Source organism: Saccostrea cucullata, unplaced genomic scaffold (genome assembly GCF_032062105.1).
Source record: "Saccostrea cucullata isolate Sc308-1 unplaced genomic scaffold, CSIRO_AGI_Scuc_v1 ctg14787, whole genome shotgun sequence".
In the NCBI taxonomy this organism is placed as follows: domain Eukaryota; kingdom Metazoa; phylum Mollusca; class Bivalvia; order Ostreida; family Ostreidae; genus Saccostrea; species Saccostrea cuccullata.
Window position 1 is genome coordinate 17,994 of NW_026925331.1, and position 7,185 is coordinate 25,178.

The 7,185-nt window shown below is 32.2% G+C and overlaps 1 long non-coding RNA gene across 2 annotated transcripts; it reads left to right on the forward strand.

Moving 5' to 3' along the window:
- The first annotated feature begins 4,092 nt into the window (after positions 1-4,092).
- LOC134268621 (uncharacterized) lies at positions 4,093-5,934 on the forward strand. 2 transcript variants are annotated; one of them, XR_009992407.1, is made up of 3 exons: positions 4,093-4,354; positions 4,587-4,690; positions 5,404-5,934. It is a non-coding gene; the product is annotated as an uncharacterized LOC134268621 (long non-coding RNA). The 2 variants fall into 2 exon arrangements; XR_009992406.1 differs by having other exon boundaries at positions 4,093-4,350.
- The last annotated feature ends 1,251 nt before the right edge of the window (positions 5,935-7,185 follow it).

A 7,185-nucleotide genomic window follows, 5' to 3' on the forward strand; every position in this document is an offset into this window, starting at 1 on the left:
TCATCAATTGTTTTTTGTAAATGACGATGTTTGCCTTTGGGATACTTCTTGACTCTTTAATCTTGGAATTGAAAAACGCAAGTAAACAACGATCCGTAAGATTACATGCAATTCTATGAATAGCTATGGTGTCATCCAATATCTTCTAAATATGTGATTAGGAATCTATATTGAAGCTTCCGATTTGTACTATAAGTAATGAATAAACATTACTCAATTATTGCTTCTAATTTATTCTTGAAAAATCTTTAATTTTTTTTAAACATGCGTCTTTATTTCTGTCGATGACGCAATCTGTGCGTACCTGATAAATTCAAGATCACGTGACGAAAATAATCCCGTCTTTTGACTTCACCGTATGCCAAGGGTTTATGAGGAGAGTAGCGTATCAGAAACCCTTGGCTAGCGAAGATGTGTTGAAAGTTGAATTGTTCATTTAAGAGAGAAAATGATGAGAGTGGTGCTTTTGCAGATTGTGGAGTTCCCTGGATGACTTAACTGATAATTACCTATAAAATTATTAAATTTTTCAATGTGTTTTAAAGAATTATGCTTACACATTTCTCTTTTTCCCAAGTCAAAACATTTTTAATATTATATACCTATCCGTTCAAGATCAGATGCCAGCAAGTTAATATGGCATTTACAAGTTACAGACAAACTAAAAAATAACACGAATGCACTTTTGCACATAAATGATCTTATGAATGTACAGTCAATTCACCTTCGATGGATAAAGCAATTAATATTCAGATATTTTTTGATATAGTGGAGTTGAAAAAAAATTAGGATTATATACTGGGATTATTACCGATTTATTAGTTAGAACTGTCAAGTGGTGAAATCGATTGCAGACAGATTAACAGTGATTAAGATATTTATCAGGCAATGAAAATCTGCCAATGATGTAGAAATTACATAAGTGTATTGAAAATTATTAAACATAATTATCATTTCATGGTAATTAAGCTGTCCAGCTTACCTTGAAGAAATGGCTAGAAATTTGATCTCTGCATTATGACTCCTGGTTGAAATGTGACAGATTTCAAATTCGTGTATTTGAATTAACCCATTGACTTTCACTTATGAGCCTCAATATTCATGGGTGATTAACTTCATTATTTATGTTTAATTAGGCTGATTAAATGGAAGAGTTCAATTTCACACAAAGTCGCCAAAAGTTTGGATTTTTTCATATTTCATTTTGAATAACAAGTTACATATTTACAATGTATAAGTAAGGGATTTTCGTTAATTGCACTTCGGAATTAAAACTCCTAAAAAAAAAACTACTTGGAACTCGTGATGTGTTTTTAGAACCATATAAACTTGGACTTTTTATAAAGTGCCTTTCATTCAGCATTTTCCCCGAGTGTACAAATGGACTCAAAGTATAAATTAACTTTATGAGTGTTTAATTGTGATTTTTCACACCATTTGTCCACTGTATGTTGGCTATTGTTTGGCCCAGACTGCTTTTTAAACAATCATCAAAAGTGACCAAATACCGACTCTTTGAAGTGTGGCACTCAATTTTAAAACTTTTTGAAAAGTTCTTACACAGAGGAAATGTGTTTGTTTCGAATTCTTAGACCTGTGTTTGTTGTCGGAGAGTAGAAGGGTTCAAGGTAGGAATTTTTGTTTTGGGTCCGGTTGTTATGGAATTGGTTGGCTCTGAAAATTGAAGAAAAAAGTTGTTAATAGAGATTTTGAATTTTAAATGAATTTTATTTCTCTCTTCAAATGCAAGATTCAGATCTAAAAAATATTGTAGCAGTGAATTTAATTCAACACTTTCAAAAATACATTCAGTTTTGAAGATAATGATAATAATATCAGTTTTTCAGTTAATGAAAAATTCAAAAAAAGTTTTCTTGTTCAGGAGGTTATGTTTAGACATATTTAAAGATACTTTGTAAAGATTGAAATCCAAATTTGTCATAATGCTGAAACTTTATCATAGAGGTCCTAAGAAATGTCCAGTTTTGGAAAACTGGTGAGAAAGTTAAGCACTCAGCCGAAAGCTAGTGATGGAAATGATGGAAATTCCTCCAATGAAACAGTCAAAAAACTGTTTGGTGGGAAACTGGCGGGGGCCATGCAGACTAAACTGGCAGCAGGTCAGATACTTGGTAGGTACACAGGAAAGGAGGGGGCGACATAATGCTTATAGTGTTTGTTACTGTAGGAACACAGGAAAGGAGGGGGCGATATTGCTTATAACTTATAAGGTTAGTTACTGTAGGTACTCATAGGAAGAAAAGGCATATTATTGCTTATTAGGCATGTTACTGAATGTCTACAGAAATATATTGGGATGATTAAACTCAAATAGATGGCATAGTTTATTCTGCCTTGTTCTTCAAATACATGATTTATTCTTGGGAGGATAGTAGTTCTCCTGTCTTATAAGATCTCCAATTACAATATTTTTAAGAAATACTGTAAACCAATTTTTATTTGCGGCAATTTTATTTTATGGGGTTAAACTAGTTCATGACGATTTAATTTTGCGATCAAGCTTTTTTTTATCTGTTGTTGATAGACACAGAGACTTTCAAGACTAGTTCGCGGCGAGAAATATTCGCGATGACGAGGCTCTCGCGAACTTTGCGAAAATTTCTCGCTCGCGAATAAAAGCTGGTTTACAGTACCCTGTGGCTACTGAGAATCATTAGAAACCTCACAAGTTACCTCCCTTTCAGATATTGAGTTCTCTATCAGTTATCTTTCTTTGAGACATTGATAATTTTCAAAGTATTTTAGTTATCACCCTCTCAAACCAATGCTTGTGAGAAAATATTTTTTTTAGGTATTGAGATGCCATGGAGTTGTCTCCCTTCCAAACAATTTGATATCTTGAGATAATTATGTTATCTCCATTACAGATATTGAGATCCTTAAAGCTTATAAATAAGTTATTCCCCATTCAGACTTTGATATACCCCTGTTTAGACTTTGACATCCTCATATAATCCCAACTGTATGCAAAAGTTGAGTCTGCAAGTTATCTTCTGAATCAGTGTTTAGAAATTGTTACATATAAGATAATAGGATGCATTTGAGTTATTTCCCTTTCAAATGTGGACACTTTGAGATGTTTCCCGCACCTCAGATCTCCAGATTTCCGCATTATTCCGCATTTTTTCCTCATTTTAATATGGAAAAAATGTGGAAAAAAATACGGAGAAAATTAACAATACGGAAAAGCAGAAAATATACGGAAATAATCTGGAAAATAAACGGAAATAATATGGAGAATTGGACTTAGTCTATTTTTCATCTGGAAAATATATTGAACTCTTAACTTAGAATATTTTTCATCCGGAAAAAATACGGAGCTCTGGACTTAGAATTTTTTCATCAAGAACAAGATGTGTTTGTGAGACACAGTAGCACCTGGCGGCAACATTAAGTTCTAAAAAGCAATTTTTAGCAAATGGGTCTCAGTCAAGGTCACACAATCATTGTTCTTGGTGTCATTTGAAAGCACTTTATTAGTGTAGTATGCATACCAAATATTAAGTCTCTATCATCTATGGTTCAAAAGTTATGGCGAAAATTCGAAAAAAGCTATATTTAGCACATAGTTCACAAACAAGGTCACAAGGTCATTGATCTTGGTGTCAGTTGAAGGTGCCTAATTAGTGGAGTACGCATACCAAATATGAAGTCTCTATCTCTCACCGTTCAGAAGTTATGGCAAAAGTTCCAAAAAGCTATTTTTAGCATAAAGGTCACAGTCATGGTCACAAGGTCATTGACCTTGGTGTCAGTTGAAAGTGCCTAATTAGTGGAGTATGCATACCAAATATGAAGTCTCTATCTCTCACGGTTCATAAGTTATGGCGAAAGTTCGAAAAAGCTATTTTTAGCATAAAGGTCACAATCAAGGTCATAAGGTCATTGACCTTGGTGTCAGTTGAAAGTGTTTTTGTAGTGGAGTATCCATACCAAATATGAAGTCTCTAAGTCTCACAGTTCAAAAGTTATGGCGAAGGTTAAAGTTGACAACAGACAAACAAACAGACAGACATACAGCTAAACAGACAGACAGGACAAAAACAATATGCACCCCGAAAAAATTTGGGTGCATAAAAACTGTCTTGGAGTTAACAGCAGTTCTCTGTTTCTCCTGAATGTTATGTACAATTTGATCGGGATCGGAAGAATGTTTCAAAAAGTCGGGCTCAGTGATCAATTAATTTAAACAACAGACCGCCAAAATTTAACCTTGGCCTCCATGTTGCAACGTCTGCTCTGTCTAAAGGAAGAAGTTTGTTGACCAGACAGCCTGAGATCGTATTGCTGTATCAACCAAAAGATGCAGACACACGTATTTCATATGCGGTAGGTCAGTCATATTTTTTTTAACATGTGTGTCACTGTGATGATGAAAATAAATACTCTAGGCCTAGGACTGAGCTACCAGGCTACGTACGTTTCAGCCAATATGCCCATGATTCAAATCTTTCAATCAGCTCATAGAATTTTATTATTGTTAACCACAATTAAAGGTGTTAATTTTGGGGAGCCATGGGGTGTAATCTCTAGCAATGATTTACCATACATTTTTTTTTTGGTAGCGTCTGTGCATGAGGAGGAGATTTCTGAAAAAGAATAAGTGCTTATTCAACTTACTGCGATTTTAACGGGCTTAAAGCTTGGTCCATGGATGGTTATGTTTGAGGTATATATATTCTTTTTTTTCTTTTTTTATTGCTTGTTTAATTAAAAACAGTCAACTATGATTGTCATTATTATAAATAATATTTTAAACAAATTGATATTAAATTGAAGAACCCAAACTTGTGTTTATAAAAAGATTTTAAAAGGAATAAAAGCAATGAATTTAAATTTTATTAATATTGCACCATTATCAGTCAGGGGTGTGATTGAAATCCATCATTTCTAAAAATGATGATTTTCAGTCATTAAATTGATTTTTAATAATGATGGAAATTCATCATTTTTTAGTAAAATGATGAAAAACAGTCATTTCTATTTTGAAATTTATTTTAGAAATAGAGTTATCTCTGATATTAAAAATGACTGTTTTTCATCATTTTTTATCAAATTGTTAGGTCTGGGCGCACTTAATTATCTCATTAGTTTTACGGGGCGCACTAAATTATTTTGGTTTCAATTACTTGTCAAGATGTTTCTCTACACAAGGGTCTATGGCAGGGTAGTGTACTATATCTAATTACTGTAGTAAATGGGATGGGAAAGCTGACTTGAGAATGGAAATATGATGAAAAGATGTCATATTTACAAAAATCAGAAAATCGTGTACATTATATACTTAGAAGAAATGACCATTATCCATCATTTTCAAAAATGACTGATTTCAGTACCACCCCTGACTGATTATAATTTAAGTACTTTTTTTTTAATTGATAGGATTTGCCAATTCGACCGCAAGTGCTGCTGCAAGAAATTAAACATGCAGAGACCTTACAAATTACAAAGAAGTCTGAAGAAAATTTTTATTGGACAGATGGGTGTAAAGCACAGACCTGAGATATAAATTGAATTGTGAGAAATATGAATCAGGGATGCAGGTAGAAAATGGCAAATGTGATCCAGATTGATAAAAAATGTCTAAAATTTTTTCTTGTTTTGTAAATATTCAATGCTATGTCAATTGTTATTTTTTCCCCAGTACCTAATAGTGTTGAACATTTCACTCCCACTTTTGCTTAAATAGAATGAATAAATTTCCATTTATTTAATATGAATATTAAAAAATGCCACATTTTTTCCATGAACTTGTGGCTTAAATAAGAGTTCCAGTTTTTTTTCCATACATGCTCCTATTTGTTTGTCAAAGATATAAGATCCAATACATTGCTCATGAACATAATGTGTAATTTTGTTCATTCATTTATATGTTTTTTTCTCATAATGATATAATAAATTGTATATAATTTTGCACATTGTTGATGGTTTTGTAAATATTTATGTATGTATGCATCATGTAGCGGTTTTATTAGCCATTTATTTTATAACCATGTGATTAACTCCGTATTTTCTCCAGATTTCCGTATTTCCGCATTTTATCAACCAAGTAAATACCTCCATACTTTGTATATATGGAAATGCGGAAATCTGGAGAGAATACGGAAAAAGAGTCCAAATACTCCCATCCACATTTTCTCCATATTTTGAATACGGAGAAAATCTGGAAATTTGAATCTACGAAAATCTGGAATGAATGCGGAAAATTAGTCCAAATACTCCCGTCCGCATTTTTTCCTTATTTTGAATAAGGAAAAAATGTGGAGATCTGAGGTGCGGGTTGTAAGTTATCTCCCTTCAACTTTTAAATTCCTCAGTAAACAATCCCCCTTTCAAATCTTTTTTTTTTTTTCAGATGCTCATGTTACCTCAAATTTATACCAAAAACTGAGTCGTCAAGTTATCCCTATGAATAATGCAGACTAAAAAGGGAAAGTTTTACCCTGACACTCTGTAATCAAAATATGGCAGAGAAAATCTGCTTAATTTGTTAGAGTATCCCGGGGAAGAGTAAATATATAGTGTTACATGAGATAGGTAAATACACACATAATTATGTGCAAACAAAGTGATTGGCATCATCTGAACTTTAAAGGCAGGGGGATCCATGTATGCATGGGGGTGTGTTCCCGTTTTGCACACATTTGGTAATTAGTATAGAACAACCGGTGTGAAGTGTGTTTTGATAGCAATTATAGTCTGATTTCTGTTTTGGATTTACCTGGATTTACCTGTGAATACCTGATTTAGCTTAATGTATTCTTAAGAGGTTTAATACAATTTTATAAGCATTTTATTGAAATTATATATATATTTATGGGAAAATATTTAGTTTTATTGAATAAATAATTAATATTTGTTTCATATTATTTATTATTAAGTCCAATTTCTGAAAAAAAAGAATATGTACTTTTAAATCTTGATATAATTCTAAATGAATTAAAGATATAACATATAATAAAGAAAATAGTAATAAAAATTAATTTGAAAAGATGTCATAATAAGATCATCAGATAATCAAATACATTAACTTTGTATTTGTTCTCTTATTTTTTCACTATAAGTTCATCTTTCACATACTTGCTAAGCCAAGTATAGTATAGACTATAGCAATTAAGTAATTATCTCACCTGGTCAAATTCCCGTTTTTCACACATTTTTTAA